This window comes from Lithobates pipiens, unplaced genomic scaffold, assembly GCF_037356315.1.
Source record: "Lithobates pipiens isolate NorthernLeopardFrog02 unplaced genomic scaffold, aLitPip1_a1.2 Scaffold_30, whole genome shotgun sequence".
In the NCBI taxonomy this organism is placed as follows: Eukaryota; Metazoa; Chordata; class Amphibia; order Anura; family Ranidae; genus Lithobates; species Lithobates pipiens.
In genome coordinates, this window is record NW_027507791.1 from 41619506 (window position 1) to 41637922 (window position 18417).

Sequence of the window (18417 nt, forward strand, 5' to 3'; positions counted from 1 at the left end):
TGTGCAGCAACTGCGTGCTGATTTCATGTCACTATGGAGGAACGTTTCCAACACCTTGTTGTATCTATGCCACGAAGAATTAAGGCAGTTCTGAAGCAAGGTATACCTAATAAAGAGGCGGGTGAGTGTATATTGTACAGTCACACCAGTCCATACCCTCAAGGAACTTACAATCTGAGGCCCCGAACTGAGTCTAATGCCGGGTATAAGCGATCGTAATTTTCGTCGGAAAAACCTCAGATGGTTTTTCCAACGGGATTCTGCTCAAGCTTGGCTTGCATACACACGGTCACACAAAAGTTCTCTGAACCTTCGACCGTCAAGAACGCGGTGACGTACAACACGTACAACGGCACTAGAAAATAGTGATGGACGAACTTCCGACGGGACGTTTCGCGAAAGCGAAATGCGAACGGACCCAAACGTTCGCGAAACCGAACGTTCGCCGCGGGCCCCATTGACTTCAATGGGAGGCGAACTTTGCAAACCTTCATGTCGAATTTGCGGCCACGTGGTAATTATTAGGGGGTAAAACGTAGTCCCACCATCTGGACAATGACATAATACATGTATGAGGTGAATTTGGGATCGATAACTACAAGCATTTTTATTTTATTTGGGAAATTGTTCTAACAATTCAGGACTATGGAGCTAATGAAGGCAATGGAGGAGAGGGAAGGTCAGGGACCAGGGTAGGCAAAGAAGAGGGTGCAGGAGATGATCACCAGCAGCGTGACATACCGGAATGACACATGCACCGTGATAGAGGCATCTGACAGCAGCACCGTAATACAGAGCACTGACAGCAGCACCGTGACATACAGCGCTGACAGCAGCACCGTGACATACAGCGCTGACAGCAGCACCGTGACATACAGCGCTGACAGCAGCACCGTGACATACAGCGCTGACAGCAGCACCGTGACATACAGCGCTGACAGCAGCACCGTGACATACAGCGCTGACAGCAGCACCGTGACATACAGCGCTGACAGCAGCACCGTGACATACAGCGCTGACAGCAGCACCGTGACATACAGCGCTGACAGCAGCACCGTGACATACAGCGCTGACAGCAGCACCGTGACATACAGCGCTGACAGCAGCACCGTGACATACAGCACTGACAGCAGCACCGTAAGCAGCCCCAGGAGGAAGTCAGCACAGCACAGGGATGGTGTGATCCCCTCATAATAAGAACCCCCAGGAGGAAGTCAGCACAGCACAGGGATAGTGTGATCCCTTCATAATAAGAACCCCCAGGAGGAAGTCAGCACAGCACAGGGATATCATAAGCAGCCCCAGTAGAAATATGACACCGCTCAACCTCTTCAAAGAGGAGGGTAGGGGCATATAGTACGGTGTGCTTTTTTGGGTCAAGGAAGTGAGCCAAATGAATTAAGAAGGTCTGTGTGCTTGATTAAAAAAATAGTTTATAGACATATACATGGTCTACTGGTCACATGTGTTGAATTCCTCCGAGATCCATGCCTCATTCATTTTTAGAAATGTGAGGTAGTTAACACTGTGGTGAGCTAGGCGAGTACGCTTATCGGTCACAATCCCCCCTGCTGCGCTGAACGTCCTTTCGGACAGGACACTGGATGAGGGGCAAGCCAACAGTTCGATTGCAAATTGGGCAAGCTCTGGCCAGAGGTCAAGCCTGCCCACCCAGTAGTCTAGGGGTTCATCACTCCTCAGAGCGTCCACATCGGCCGTTAACCCAATGTAGTCGGACACCTGACGGTCTAGGCGTTCCCTGATGCTGGATCCGGATGACACCTGTCGATGGGTCGGCTGAAAGAATGACCTCATATCCGAAGTCACCAACACATCTTCAAACCGGCCTCTTCTTGCAGGCGCTGTTGGATTGGTACCCGCAAATCCTTCTCTGGGAGTGGGAATTGCTCCTCTGCCAGCGCACGCAAAAGCAGAATGCAGCATTTCTCGAAGCAAGGCCTGGAAGTGCTGCATTCTGACAGCCCTCTGCGACGGCGGTAACATTTCCGCCATTTTGTGTTTGTACCGGGGGTCTAAGTACGTTGCCACCCAGTACTGGTCCTTGACCCTCATGCTTTTTATACGGGGGTCCCTATTAAAACACTGGAGCATGAAGGCCCCCATTTGCACTAAAGTGGAAGCGGTGTGGTGGCCTGGCTCCTGCTCATCATCCAGGATAATGTCGTCCTCTTCATTCTCCTCTCCCCATCCTCGCACAACAGGGATCCCAGAAAGGTTTAAAGCATGCTCTTCTTGCTCCTGCTCATCCGCCCCGGCACCATCCTCCTCTGACTCCTCATCAGACTCCTGTTGTTGACTTGTCTCAGATAGAGTAGCCCCCCCTGGGAATTCATCCAGCATTGCGACTTCCTCATCTTCCCGCTCCTGCTCCTCCACAGCCTGATCAATGACACGACGCAATGCACGCTCCAGAAAGAAGGCATAAGGTACCATGTCACTGATGGCGCCATGGCTGCGACTGACCAGTTTGGTGATCTCCTCAAATGGCCGCAGAAGTCTGCATGTGTCGCGCATGAGCAGCCACTGGCGCGGTGAAAAAAAACCCAGCTCCCCAGAACCGTTTCTTTCGCAGAGTTCATACAGGTAGACGTTAACTGCACGTTTCTGCTGGAGCAGCCTATCAAGCATATAGAAGGTTGAGTTCCATCGCGTCGGGCAATCGCAAATAAGACGTCTGACCGGCAGATGGTGTCGCCGCTGAATGTCAGCAAGGCGAGCCATGGCCGTGTAAGATCTTCTGAAATGGGCCGAGATTTTCCTTGCCTGCCGCAAGATGTCCTGGACCCCAGGGTATTTGACAAGGAATCGCTGCACGACCAAGTTTAAGACGTGTGCCATGCACGGCACGTGCGTGATTTTGCCCTGTTTCAATGCGCTAAGCAGATTGGCACCGTTGTCACACACCACTTTACCAACTGTCAAATTGAGCGGTGTTAGCCACTCATCTGCCTGTGAACGCAAAGCTGAAAGGAGTGCCGGGCCAGTGTGGCTCTTTGCTTCCAGGCACAACAGACGCAGCACGGCATGGCAACGTCTCACCTGGCATGTGGAATAGGTTCTGGGGAGCTTGGGCGGTGCAGTGGAAGAGACGCTAGCAGCGGAAAAGGAGGAGGCAGCTGAGGAGGAGAGGGAGGAGGATGGAGTAGGAGGAGGAGAAGAAGAGTCAGGCCTGCATGCAATCCGTGGCGGTAAAACCAAATCTACACGGGTGCCACGGGTTACATGCTTGACGGCCGTCAGAAGGTTCACCCAGTGGGCAGTAAAACTGATATACCTTCCCTGCCCGTGTTTGCTAGACCACGTGTCTGTGGTCAGATGTATCTTGGCACCGACACTGTGTGCCAGAGATACATTCACTTGCCGCTGAACATGGCCATATAGCTCTGGGATGCCCTTCTCTGAGAAATACTTCCTTCCTGGGACCTTCCATTGTGGTGTTCCAATGGCCACAAATTTGCGAAAGGCCTCCGAGTCCACCAGTTTATATGGCAGTAGTTGGCGGGCTATGAGTTCTGACAAGCCAGCCGCCAACCGTTGGGCAAGAGGGTTATCCGGCATCATCATTTTTTTACGCTCAAACATTAGGCCCACGGAAGCCTGCCTTTTTGCAGAAAAATGTGAGCTTGGCGTGATGGAAGGTGGAGTGGAGGACAATTGTGAGGAGAGAGGAGAAGGAGAAGTAGAAGACGAGGCTGGACGGTGAGAGCCTGCAGTGTGGCTTTGTGTGTTCCGTTGCTCCCACTGGGCTCGGTGATGGCTGCTCATGTGCCTTCTTAAGGCGGTCGTCCCTAGGTGAGTATTGGGCTTACCGCGACTAACGCGTTGACTGCAAAGATTGCAGATGGCAACGCTATTGTCAGCAGCGGACACGTTAAAAAAAGCCCACACTGCGGAGCCATGTGCCGGTGTCCTGGGAGCGCCAGATGTGACCGTACATGGTCGATGACTCGCTCCTGATACATTTGCAGTCTGCTTTGTCCCTGCTGTGCAATGTAAGTCATTGCTGCTTCTCCTCCCTATCTGCTGGTCCATATCTCCCTCTGAACTCCCCTCCTCTTCCTCTCTTGTGGGCACCCACGTGACATCACTAGACACGTCATCATCAACGTCACCTTCCCCACCGCTATAAGTAGAGATCTCGGAGTAGGCAGCAACACCGGGGACCAACCTCCTCCTTGGGCTGATCTGGGTACTGGCGTCAGACTGCTGAGTAGCGCTTGTTGCTACCTCCTCTTCCTGATCCAATACCAAGAGTGGCTGCGCATCAGAAATGTCCTCTTGATATGGATCGGAAAATAATTCCAGTGACTCAAGCGGAAGGTATGTGGTGGTGGTGGTGGTGGTCGTGTTGTTGGTGGTAGTGTCTTTGGGGGTGCACATAGCAGAGAGTGAAGAAGAGGGTGCAGATCGAGAGGATGAGGAGGGTGCAGAAGAGTAAGGCTGAGCGAGCCACTCAACCAAGTCTGGTGCATCCTTTAAAGTAATTGAACGCACCTTCTGCAACTTCCCACTTTGGCTCAAGCCTGTTGCTCCTGCCCTACCCCTACCACCCCTGCGGAAGGGCCTGCCTCTTCCTCTGCCTGTCATTTTTTAAATGACCCTGTGACAAAACTCTTAGTCCCTATACCGCTGAAGGACTGCTGCAGTATAGGTGAGCGGTCAGCAGTGGTGCACGTCAACCCTATCTATTGTGGACCTATAGCGGTCCTTACAGAACAGCAGACTGTACCGCACTCAAGCCTATGTACCGTAGCACCCTATACCAAGTTACCAGTCCTTATAAGAACTTTTGTGGAACAAGCAGGTTGTGTGTTAGTGATTAGCAGACTGTACGTCAGTCCCTATACCGCTGAAGGACTGCTGCAGTATAGGGCAGCGGTCAGCAGTGGTGCACGTCAACCCTATCTATTGTGGACCGATAGCGGTCCTTACAGAACAGCAGACTGTACCGCACTCAAGCCTATGTACCGTAGCACCCTATACCAAGTTACCAGTCCTTATAAGAACTTTTGTGGAACAAGCAGGTTGTGTGTTAGTGATTAGCAGACTGTACGTCAGTCCCTATACCGCTGAAGGACTGCTGCAGTATAGGTGAGCGGTCAGCAGTGGTGCACGTCAACCCTATCTATTGTGGACCGATAGCGGTCCTTACAGAACAGCAGACTGTACCGCACTCAAGCCTATGTACCGTAGCACCCTATACCAAGTTACCAGTCCTTATAAGAACTTTTGTGGACCAAGCAGGTTGTGTGTTAGTGTTTAGCAGACTGTACGTCAGTCCCTATACCGCTGAAGGACTGCTGCAGTATAGGGCAGCGGTCAGCAGTGGTGCACGTCAACCCTATCTATTGTGGACCGATAGCGGTCCTTACAGAACAGCAGACTGTACCGCACTCAAGCCTATGTACCGTAGCACCCTATACCAAGTTACCAGTCCTTATAAGAACTTTTGTGGAACAAGCAGGTTGTGTGTTAGTGATTAGCAGACTGTACGTCAGTCCCTATACCGCTGAAGGACTGCTGCAGTATAGGTGAGCGGTCAGCAGTGGTGCACGTCAACCCTATCTATTGTGGACCTATAGCGGTCCTTACAGAACAGCAGACTGTACCGCACTCAAGCCTATGTACCGTAGCACCCTATACCAAGTTACCAGTCCTTATAAGAACTTTTGTGGACCAAGCAGGTTGTGTATTAGTGTTTAGCAGACTGTATGTCAGTCCCTATACCGCTGAAGGACTGCTGCAGTATAGGGCAGCGGTCAGCAGTGGTGCACGTCAACCCTATCTATTGTGGACCTATAGCGGTCCTTACAGAACAGCAGACTGTACCGCACTCAAGCCTATGTACCGTAGCACCCTATACCAAGTTACCAGTCCTTATAAGAACTTTTGTGGACCAAGCAGGTTGTGTATTAGTGTTTAGCAGACTGTACGTCAGTCCCTATACCGCTGAAGGACTGCTGCAGTATAGGGCAGCGGTCAGCAGTGGTGCACGTCAACCCTATCTATTGTGGACCGATAGCGGTCCTTACAGAACAGCAGACTGTACCGCACTCAAGCCTATGTACCGTAGCACCCTATACCAAGTTACCAGTCCTTATAAGAACTTTTGTGGAACAAGCAGGTTGTGTGTTAGTGATTAGCAGACTGTACGTCAGTCCCTATACCGCTGAAGGACTGCTGCAGTATAGGTGAGCGGTCAGCAGTGGTGCACGTCAACCCTATCTATTGTGGACCTATAGCGGTCCTTACAGAACAGCAGACTGTACCGCACTCAAGCCTATGTACCGTAGCACCCTATACCAAGTTACCAGTCCTTATAAGAACTTTTGTGGACCAAGCAGGTTGTGTATTAGTGTTTAGCAGACTGTACGTCAGTCCCTATACCGCTGAAGGACTGCTGCAGTATAGGGCAGCGGTCAGCAGTGGTGCACGTCAACCCTATCTATTGTGGACCGATAGCGGTCCTTACAGAACAGCAGACTGTACCGCACTCAAGCCTATGTACCGTAGCACCCTATACCAAGTTACCAGTCCTTATAAGAACTTTTGTGGAACAAGCAGGTTGTGTGTTAGTGATTAGCAGACTGTACGTCAGTCCCTATACCGCTGAAGGACTGCTGCAGTATAGGTGAGCGGTCAGCAGTGGTGCACGTCAACCCTATCTATTGTGGACCTATAGCGGTCCTTACAGAACAGCAGACTGTACCGCACTCAAGCCTATGTACCGTAGCACCCTATACCAAGTTACCAGTCCTTATAAGAACTTTTGTGGACCAAGCAGGTTGTGTATTAGTGTTTAGCAGACTGTACGTCAGTCCCTATACCGCTGAAGGACTGCTGCAGTATAGGGCAGCGGTCAGCAGTGGTGCACGTCAACCCTATCTATTGTGGACCGATAGCGGTCCTTACAGAACAGCAGACTGTACCGCACTCAAGCCTATGTACCGTAGCACCCTATACCAAGTTACCAGTCCTTATAAGAACTTTTGTGGAACAAGCAGGTTGTGTGTTAGTGATTAGCAGACTGTACGTCAGTCCCTATACCGCTGAAGGACTGCTGCAGTATAGGGCAGCGGTCAGCAGTGGTGCACGTCAACCCTATCTATTGTGGACCGATAGCGGTCCTTACAGAACAGCAGACTGTACCGCACTCAAGCCTATGTACCGTAGCACCCTATACCAAGTTACCAGTCCTTATAAGAACTTTTGTGGAACAAGTGAGTTGTGAATGTTTAGCAGACTGCAGCAGAAGGGCAGCAGTCAAGTATAATATCCTTTCTATATTTGGAAGAAAGAATATTATACATGTACAAGCCTATTACTGTACCACTGATACCAGTCCTGAAAAGAACCTTTGTGGAACTAATAATAACAGCAAGTCTTTAAAATTACCCTCACTGCCTGACAACACTGCTTCCTTCCTGTCCCTATACAAATTGGCAAAAAAAGAGAACGATTAGTGGTTACTGGAACAGCTCTTTTGTGGACCTTGATAGTAACAGCTAGTGATGGACGAACTTCCGACGGGACGTTTCGCGAACGCGAAACGCGAACGGACACAAACGTTCGCGAAAACGACCGTTCGCCGCGGGCTCCATTGACTTCAATGGGAGGCGAATTTCGCAAACCTTTAGGTCGAATTTGCGGCCACGGGGTAATTATTAGGGGGTAGCACGTAGTCCCACCACCTGGACAATAGCATAATACATGTATGAGGTGAATTTGGGATCGATAACTACAAGCATTTTTTTTTTATTTGGGAAATTGTTCTGACAATTCAGGACTATGGAGCTAATGAAGGCAATGGAGGAGAGGGAAGGTCAGGGACCAGGGTAGGCAAACAAGAGGGTGCAGGAGATACAGAGCACTGACAGCAGCACCGTAATACAGAGCACTGACATCAGCACCGTGACATACAGCGCTGACAGCAGCTCCGTGACATACAGCGCTGACAGCAGCTCCGTGACATACAGCGCTGACAGCAGCTCCGTGACATACAGCGCTGACAGCAGCTCCGTGACATACAGCGCTGACAGCAGCTCCGTGACATACAGCGCTGACAGCAGCACCGTGACATACAGCGCTGACAGCAGCTCCGTGACATACAGCGCTGACAGCAGCTCCGTGACATACAGCGCTGACAGCAGCTCCGTGACATACAGCACTGACAGCAGCTCCGTGACATACAGCGCTGACAGCAGCTCCGTGACATACAGCGCTGACAGCAGCACCGTGACATACAGCGCTGACAGCAGCTCCGTGACATACAGCGCTGACAGCAGCTCCGTGACATACAGCGCTGACAGCAGCTCCGTGACATACAGCGCTGACAGCAGCTCCGTGACATACAGCGCTGACAGCAGCTCCGTGACATACAGCGCTGACAGCAGCTCCGTGACATACAGCGCTGACAGCAGCTCCGTGACATACAGCGCTGACAGCAGCTCCGTGACATACAGCGCTGACAGCAGCTCCGTGACATACAGCGCTGACAGCAGCTCCGTGACATACAGCGCTGACAGCAGCACCGTAAGCAGCCCCAGGAGGAAGTCAGCACAGCACAGGGATGGTGTGATCCCCTCATAATAAGAACCCCCAGGAGGAAGTCAGCACAGCACAGGGATGGTGGGAGCCCCTCATAATAAGAACACCCAGGAGGAAGTCAGCACAGCACAGGGATGGTGGGAACCCCTCATAATAAGCAGCCCCAGTAGAAATATGACACCGCTCAACCTCTTCAAAGAGGAGGGTAGGGGCATATAGTACGGTGTGCTTTTTTGGGTCAGGGAAGTGAGCCAAATGAATTAAGAAGGTCTGTGTGCTTGATTCCAAAAATTGTTTATAGACATATACATGGTCTACTGATCACATGTGTTGAATTCCTCCGAGATCCATGCCTCATTCATTTTTAGAAATGTGAGGTAGTTAACACTGTGGTGAGCTAGGCGAGTACGCTTATCGGTCACAATCCCCCCTGCTGCGCTGAACGTCCTTTCGGACAGGACACTGGATGAGGGGCAAGCCAACAGTTCGATTGCAAATTGGGCAAGCTCTGGCCAGAGGTCAAGCCTGCCCACCCAGTAGTCTAGGGGTTCATCACTCCTCAGAGCGTCCACATCGGCCGTTAACCCAATGTAGTCGGACACCTGACGGTCTAGGCGTTCCCTGATGCTGGATCCGGATGACACCTGTCGATGGGTCGGCTGAAAGAATGACCTCATATCCGAAGTCACCAACACATCTTCAAACCGGCCTCTTCTTGCAGGCGCTGTTGGATTGGTACCCGCAAATCCTTCTCTGGGAGTGGGAATTGCTCCTCTGCCAGCGCACGCAAAAGCAGAATGCAGCATTTCTCGAAGCAAGGCCTGGAAGTGCTGCATTCTGACAGCCCTCTGCGACGGCGGTAACATTTCCGCCATTTTGTGTTTGTACCGGGGGTCTAAGTACGTTGCCACCCAGTACTGGTCCTTGACCCTCATGCTTTTTATACGGGGGTCCCTATTAAAACACTGGAGCATGAAGGCCCCCATTTGCACTAAAGTGGAAGCGGTGTGGTGGCCTGGCTCCTGCTCATCATCCAGGATAATGTCGTCCTCTTCATTCTCCTCTCCCCATCCTCGCACAACAGGGATCCCAGAAAGGTTTAAAGCATGCTCTTCTTGCTCCTGCTCATCCGCCCCGGCACCATCCTCCTCTGACTCCTCATCAGACTCCTGTTGTTGACTTGTCTCAGATAGAGTAGCCCCCCCTGGGAATTCATCCAGCATTGCGACTTCCTCATCTTCCCGCTCCTGCTCCTCCACAGCCTGATCAATGACACGACGCAATGCACGCTCCAGAAAGAAGGCATAAGGTACCATGTCACTGATGGCGCCATGGCTGCGACTGACCAGTTTGGTGATCTCCTCAAATGGCCGCAGAAGTCTGCATGTGTCGCGCATGAGCAGCCACTGGCGCGGTGAAAAAAAACCCAGCTCCCCAGAACCGTTTCTTTCGCAGAGTTCATACAGGTAGACGTTAACTGCACGTTTCTGCTGGAGCAGCCTATCAAGCATATAGAAGGTTGAGTTCCATCGCGTCGGGCAATCGCAAATAAGACGTCTGACCGGCAGATGGTGTCGCCGCTGAATGTCAGCAAGGCGAGCCATGGCCGTGTAAGATCTTCTGAAATGGGCCGAGATTTTCCTTGCCTGCCGCAAGATGTCCTGGACCCCAGGGTATTTGACAAGGAATCGCTGCACGACCAAGTTTAAGACGTGTGCCATGCACGGCACGTGCGTGATTTTGCCCTGTTTCAATGCGCTAAGCAGATTGGCACCGTTGTCACACACCACTTTACCAACTGTCAAATTGAGCGGTGTTAGCCACTCATCTGCCTGTGAACGCAAAGCTGAAAGGAGTGCCGGGCCAGTGTGGCTCTTTGCTTCCAGGCACAACAGACGCAGCACGGCATGGCAACGTCTCACCTGGCATGTGGAATAGGTTCTGGGGAGCTTGGGCGGTGCAGTGGAAGAGACGCTAGCAGCGGAAAAGGAGGAGGCAGCTGAGGAGGAGAGGGAGGAGGATGGAGTAGGAGGAGGAGAAGAAGAGTCAGGCCTGCATGCAATCCGTGGCGGTAAAACCAAATCTACACGGGTGCCACGGGTTACATGCTTGACGGCCGTCAGAAGGTTCACCCAGTGGGCAGTAAAACTGATATACCTTCCCTGCCCGTGTTTGCTAGACCACGTGTCTGTGGTCAGATGTATCTTGGCACCGACACTGTGTGCCAGAGATACATTCACTTGCCGCTGAACATGGCCATATAGCTCTGGGATGCCCTTCTCTGAGAAATACTTCCTTCCTGGGACCTTCCATTGTGGTGTTCCAATGGCCACAAATTTGCGAAAGGCCTCCGAGTCCACCAGTTTATATGGCAGTAGTTGGCGGGCTATGAGTTCTGACAAGCCAGCCGCCAACCGTTGGGCAAGAGGGTTATCCGGCGTCATCATTTTTTTACGCTCAAACATTAGGCCCACGGAAGCCTGCCTTTTTGCAGAAAAATGTGAGCTTGGCGTGATGGAAGGTGGAGTGGAGGACAATTGTGAGGAGAGAGGAGAAGGAGAAGTAGAAGACGAGGCTGGACGGTGAGAGCCTGCAGTGTGGCTTTGTGTGTTCCGTTGCTCCCACTGGGCTCGGTGATGGCTGCTCATGTGCCTTCTTAAGGCGGTCGTCCCTAGGTGAGTATTGGGCTTACCGCGACTAACGCGTTGACTGCAAAGATTGCAGATGGCAACGCTATTGTCAGCAGCGGACACGTTAAAAAAAGCCCACACTGCGGAGCCATGTGCCGGTGTCCTGGGAGCGCCAGATGTGACCGTACATGGTCGATGACTCGCTCCTGATACATTTGCAGTCTGCTTTGTCCCTGCTGTGCAATGTAAGTCATTGCTGCTTCTCCTCCCTATCTGCTGGTCCATATCTCCCTCTGAACTCCCCTCCTCTTCCTCTCTTGTGGGCACCCACGTGACATCACTAGACACGTCATCATCAACGTCACCTTCCCCACCGCTATAAGTAGAGTAGGCAGCAACACCGGGGACCAACCTCCTCCTTGGGCTGATCTGGGTACTGGCGTCAGACTGCTGAGTAGCGCTTGTTGCTACCTCCTCTTCCTGATCCAATACCAAGAGTGGCTGCGCATCAGAAATGTCCTCTTGATATGGATCGGAAAATAATTCCAGTGACTCAAGCGGAAGGTATGTGGTGGTGGTGGTGGTGGTCGTGTTGTTGGTGGTAGTGTCTTTGGGGGTGCACATAGCAGAGAGTGAAGAAGAGGGTGCAGATCGAGAGGATGAGGAGGGTGCAGAAGAGTAAGGCTGAGCGAGCCACTCAACCAAGTCTGGTGCATCCTTTAAAGTAATTGAACGCACCTTCTGCAACTTCCCACTTTGGCTCAAGCCTGTTGCTCCTGCCCTACCCCTACCACCCCTGCGGAAGGGCCTGCCTCTTCCTCTGCATGTCATTTTTTAAATGACCCTGTGACAAAACTCTTAGTCCCTATACCGCTGAAGGACTGCTGCAGTATAGGTGAGCGGTCAGCAGTGGTGCACGTCAACCCTATCTATTGTGGACCTATAGCGGTCCTTACAGAACAGCAGACTGTACCGCACTCAAGCCTATGTACCGTAGCACCCTATACCAAGTTACCAGTCCTTATAAGAACTTTTGTGGACCAAGCAGGTTGTGTATTAGTGTTTAGCAGACTGTACGTCAGTCCCTATACCGCTGAAGGACTGCTGCAGTATAGGGCAGCGGTCAGCAGTGGTGCACGTCAACCCTATCTATTGTGGACCGATAGCGGTCCTTACAGAACAGCAGACTGTACCGCACTCAAGCCTATGTACCGTAGCACCCTATACCAAGTTACCAGTCCTTATAAGAACTTTTGTGGACCAAGCAGGTTGTGTATTAGTGTTTAGCAGACTGTACGTCAGTCCCTATACCGCTGAAGGACTGCTGCAGTATAGGGCAGCGGTCAGCAGTGGTGCACGTCAACCCTATCTATTGTGGACCGATAGCGGTCCTTACAGAACAGCAGACTGTACCGCACTCAAGCCTATGTACCGTAGCACCCTATACCAAGTTACCAGTCCTTATAAGAACTTTTGTGGAACAAGCAGGTTGTGTGTTAGTGATTAGCAGACTGTACGTCAGTCCCTATACCGCTGAAGGACTGCTGCAGTATAGGTGAGCGGTCAGCAGTGGTGCACGTCAACCCTATCTATTGTGGACCGATAGCGGTCCTTACAGAACAGCAGACTGTACCGCACTCAAGCCTATGTACCGTAGCACCCTATACCAAGTTACCAGTCCTTATAAGAACTTTTGTGGAACAAGCAGGTTGTGTGTTAGTGATTAGCAGACTGTACGTCAGTCCCTATACCGCTGAAGGACTGCTGCAGTATAGGTGAGCGGTCAGCAGTGGTGCACGTCAACCCTATCTATTGTGGACCGATAGCGGTCCTTACAGAACAGCAGACTGTACCGCACTCAAGCCTATGTACCGTAGCACCCTATACCAAGTTACCAGTCCTTATAAGAACTTTTGTGGACCAAGCAGGTTGTGTATTAGTGTTTAGCAGACTGTACGTCAGTCCCTATACCGCTGAAGGACTGCTGCAGTATAGGGCAGCGGTCAGCAGTGGTGCACGTCAACCCTATCTATTGTGGACCGATAGCGGTCCTTACAGAACAGCAGACTGTACCGCACTCAAGCCTATGTACCGTAGCACCCTATACCAAGTTACCAGTCCTTATAAGAACTTTTGTGGAACAAGCAGGTTGTGTGTTAGTGATTAGCAGACTGTACGTCAGTCCCTATACCGCTGAAGGACTGCTGCAGTATAGGGCAGCGGTCAGCAGTGGTGCACGTCAACCCTATCTATTGTGGACCGATAGCGGTCCTTACAGAACAGCAGACTGTACCGCACTCAAGCCTATGTACCGTAGCACCCTATACCAAGTTACCAGTCCTTATAAGAACTTTTGTGGAACAAGCAGGTTGTGTGTTAGTGATTAGCAGACTGTACGTCAGTCCCTATACCGCTGAAGGACTGCTGCAGTATAGGTGAGCGGTCAGCAGTGGTGCACGTCAACCCTATCTATTGTGGACCGATAGCGGTCCTTACAGAACAGCAGACTGTACCGCACTCAAGCCTATGTACCGTAGCACCCTATACCAAGTTACCAGTCCTTATAAGAACTTTTGTGGACCAAGCAGGTTGTGTATTAGTGTTTAGCAGACTGTACGTCAGTCCCTATACCGCTGAAGGACTGCTGCAGTATAGGGCAGCGGTCAGCAGTGGTGCACGTCAACCCTATCTATTGTGGACCGATAGCGGTCCTTACAGAACAGCAGACTGTACCGCACTCAAGCCTATGTACCGTAGCACCCTATACCAAGTTACCAGTCCTTATAAGAACTTTTGTGGAACAAGCAGGTTGTGTGTTAGTGATTAGCAGACTGTACGTCAGTCCCTATACCGCTGAAGGACTGCTGCAGTATAGGGCAGCGGTCAGCAGTGGTGCACGTCAACCCTATCTATTGTGGACCGATAGCGGTCCTTACAGAACAGCAGACTGTACCGCACTCAAGCCTATGTACCGTAGCACCCTATACCAAGTTACCAGTCCTTATAAGAACTTTTGTGGAACAAGCAGGTTGTGTGTTAGTGATTAGCAGACTGTACGTCAGTCCCTATACCGCTGAAGGACTGCTGCAGTATAGGTGAGCGGTCAGCAGTGGTGCACGTCAACCCTATCTATTGTGGACCGATAGCGGTCCTTACAGAACAGCAGACTGTACCGCACTCAAGCCTATGTACCGTAGCACCCTATACCAAGTTACCAGTCCTTATAAGAACTTTTGTGGACCAAGCAGGTTGTGTATTAGTGTTTAGCAGACTGTACGTCAGTCCCTATACCGCTGAAGGACTGCTGCAGTATAGGGCAGCGGTCAGCAGTGGTGCACGTCAACCCTATCTATTGTGGACCGATAGCGGTCCTTACAGAACAGCAGACTGTACCGCACTCAAGCCTATGTACCGTAGCACCCTATACCAAGTTACCAGTCCTTATAAGAACTTTTGTGGACCAAGCAGGTTGTGTATTAGTGTTTAGCAGACTGTACGTCAGTCCCTATACCGCTGAAGGACTGCTGCAGTATAGGGCAGCGGTCAGCAGTGGTGCACGTCAACCCTATCTATTGTGGACCGATAGCGGTCCTTACAGAACAGCAGACTGTACCGCACTCAAGCCTATGTACCGTAGCACCCTATACCAAGTTACCAGTCCTTATAAGAACTTTTGTGGAACAAGCAGGTTGTGTGTTAGTGATTAGCAGACTGTACGTCAGTCCCTATACCGCTGAAGGACTGCTGCAGTATAGGGCAGCGGTCAGCAGTGGTGCACGTCAACCCTATCTATTGTGGACCGATAGCGGTCCTTACAGAACAGCAGACTGTACCGCACTCAAGCCTATGTACCGTAGCACCCTATACCAAGTTACCAGTCCTTATAAGAACTTTTGTGGAACAAGTGAGTTGTGAATGTTTAGCAGACTGCAGCAGAAGGGCAGCAGTCAAGTATAATATCCTTTCTATATTTGGAAGAAAGAATATTATACATGTACAAGCCTATTACTGTACCACTGATACCAGTCCTGAAAAGAACCTTTGTGGAACTAATAATAACAGCAAGTCTTTAAAATTACCCTCACTGCCTGACAACACTGCTTCCTTCCTGTCCCTATACAAATTGGCAAAAAAAGAGAACGATTAGTGGTTACTGGAACAGCTCTTTTGTGGACCTTGATAGTAACAGCTAATGATGATGATGATGATGATGATGATGAAAGACTAATCTGGCTGTCCCTGTAGCATACACCGTCCTTTCCCTTTCTCTAAACTAACAAAAGACACTCAGGCTGCTGCAAGAATCAGCAGCACAGCAAACCTATCAACACCTAACACCTATACCAGTCCTGAAAAGAACTTTTGTGTACCAAATAGCTAGTGGTTTATCTCTCCCTACTCCACACAGGAACCTGTCCCTATCTTAACAGAAGAAAGAATGTAAAATGGCCACCGGATCGGGTGTATTTATAGGTTAGGGGGAATGTACAAGTGTCCATGTGCTGTCATGTCTCAATTGGCTGTCCTGTATCACATGATAAACGTGTCACCAAAGGTTAAAGTTCTTGTATACATTAAACACGTAAGTCCGCCGCGGCGAACGACGGAAAAAGGCGTTCGAACGTGCGGACCGCGAATGTCGGAAATTCGCCGCGAAACGACCGCCGGGCGAACCGTTCGGCCATCACTAGTAACAGCTAATGATGATGATGATGATGATGATGATGATGATGAAAGACTAATCTGGCTGTCCCTGTAGCATACACCGTCCTTTCCCTTTCTCTAAACTAACAAAAGACACTCAGGCTGCTGCAAGAATCAGCAGCACAGCAAACCTATCAACACCTAACACCTATACCAGTCCTGAAAAGAACTTTTGTGTACCAAATAGCTAGTGGTTTATCTCTCCCTACTCCACACAGGAACCTGTCCCTATCGTAACAGAAGAAAGAATGTAAAATGGCCACCGGATCGGGTGTATTTATAGGTTAGGGGGAATGTCCAAGTGTCCATGTGCTGTCATGTCTCAATTGGCTGGCCTGTATCACATGATAAACGTGTCACCAAAGGTTAAAGTTCTTGTATACATTAAACACGTAAGTCCGCCGCGGCGAACGACGGAAAAAGGCGTTCGAACGTGCGGACCGCGAATGTCGGAAATTCGCCGCGAAACGACCGCCGGGCGAAACGTTCGTCCATCACTACTAGAAAAGGGAAGTTCCAATACGAAACGCGGCACCCTTTGAGCTCCTTCTTCTAATCTCCGTCTCGTACTTGATTCTGAGCATGCGTGGTTTTTTTTGCGTGCCGGAATTGCATACAGACGAACAGAATTTCCGATAGGAACTTTTTCTGAAGGAAAAATAGAGAACCTGCTCTCAATCTTTTACTGGTGAAAATCCCGCCAGCAAAAGTCTGATGGAGCATACACGCGGTCTGAATTTCCAACCAAAAGCTCTCATCGGACTTTTGCTGGCAGAATTTCCGATCGTGTGTACACGGGACAAGGCCGACTTACCTACCAGCATGTTTTTGGAGTGTGGGAGGAAGCCCACAGGGAGAGCAGGAAAACTCCGGGCAAGTAGTGAGATGGTTGGGATTGGAACTGCTGAAACTAGTACTTCCAAGTGGAAATTCAAACCACTTAGCCACTGTGCTGCCCTACACCTTTGTAGAACTTGGGCGCTGGGTGGCTATTGGACCCCCAAGAATTGTAGTAACACTCCCTCTGATAACAAGGGGTATGACAAGGCAGACAAAATACAACTATAAAAAAGTGAAGACCCTTACCGAAAACTGGAAGTGCCGGAGATGTGAAGCCCATCAGAAGAATGTTGCGAAGCTTCCTCTGTCAGACTACACACCCTCTTCCTGTACTGTGCAGTACCATTCAGAACTCTGCTAACGTAGGAGGCCACGCATATCCTACCAACAACCCCCCCCCCCCATGTGTAAATGATCTTATTTACAGTAGCTTATCGCTCTGCGGTGAGGGGCTTCTGCTCCACCCAACTGATCTTTTAGCAAGGGCTTTAAAATGGAACTCCAGTTTTTAGACCAGCATGTTAACCACTTGAGCTCTGGGAGATTTTACCCCCTTAACGACCATGCAAATTTTTTGCTATTCAGCACTGCTCTATTTTAACTGGTCGATTGCTTGGTCATGCAGCACTGTCCCCAAATGAAATTTTACAGCGGGTAAAATAAGTACTGAGCGCGTCACCATTTTTCTAGGTAAATCTATTCCTAAAGGCGCCATTGACATGAAATGTTCCCCACATGTCGGTAACGACCCCGTGCAATCCACACATGCAAAGACACCAAAACAAATACATTCAGAAATGAAGTTCTGTGTGTTAAAATGGAATGACAAAAAAAAAGTATTAACCACTTCAATACCGGGCACTTATACACCTTCCTGCCCGGGGCAATTTTCAGCTTTCAGCGCTGTCGCACTTTGAATGAAACAATTGCGCGGTCATGCTACACTGTACCCAAACTCGTTTTTTTGATCATTTTATTCCCATAAATTGAGCTTTATTTTGGTGATATCACCTCTGCGGTTTTTATTTAAGTTGTTTTTTTGTTTCAGTTACAAAACTTTGTAGATAATTACGTTTTCTCCTTCACTGATGGGCGCTAATGAGCACCACGATGAGGTGGCACCAATGAGGTGGCACTGATGAGGGGGCATTGATAGGCACTGATAGGCGGCACTGATAGGCGGCACGGATGGGCACTGATAGGTGGTACGGATGGGCACTGATAGGCGGCACAGATGGGCACTGATAGGCAGCACGGATGGGCAATGATAGGTGGAACAGATGTGCATGGATGGGCACTAATAGGTGGCACTGATGTACTGTTATGTATGGTACTGATGGATGCCAATCAGTGACAATAATGCCTGCCAATCAGTGATGCGGGCACTGACTGGCATCCATTGTGAGCACTGATTGGTATCCCTGGTGGTCTAGGGTGGCATACCTGGTGGTGACATACCTGGTGGTCCTAGTGGTGTCCCTGATGGTCCAGTGTGGGCATCCTCAGGGGGGACTGCACTGATAATCAATCAGCACAGACCCCCCCCCCCCCGTCAGAGGAGCAGCCAATCGGCTCTTCTCTACTTGCGTCTGCCAGTTTACATTAGTGATTGGACACGGCTGATCACGTGGTAAAGAGTCTCCATCAGACTCTAGATCGGAGTTGTGGTGTGTCA

At 50.4% G+C, this 18417-nt stretch overlaps 1 protein-coding gene across 1 annotated transcript in view; it reads right to left on the reverse strand.

Annotated features, from left to right (window-relative positions):
* Positions 1–17105, reverse strand: part of LOC143942701 (NACHT, LRR and PYD domains-containing protein 3-like) — a 62255-nt gene extending 45150 nt beyond the window's left edge. The window contains exon 1 of the mRNA XM_077464079.1: positions 16989–17105. The gene's annotated coding sequence lies outside the window, so the exon portion shown is untranslated. The remainder of the gene's footprint in view (positions 1–16988) is intronic.
* Between the last annotated feature and the right edge of the window lie 1312 nt (positions 17106–18417).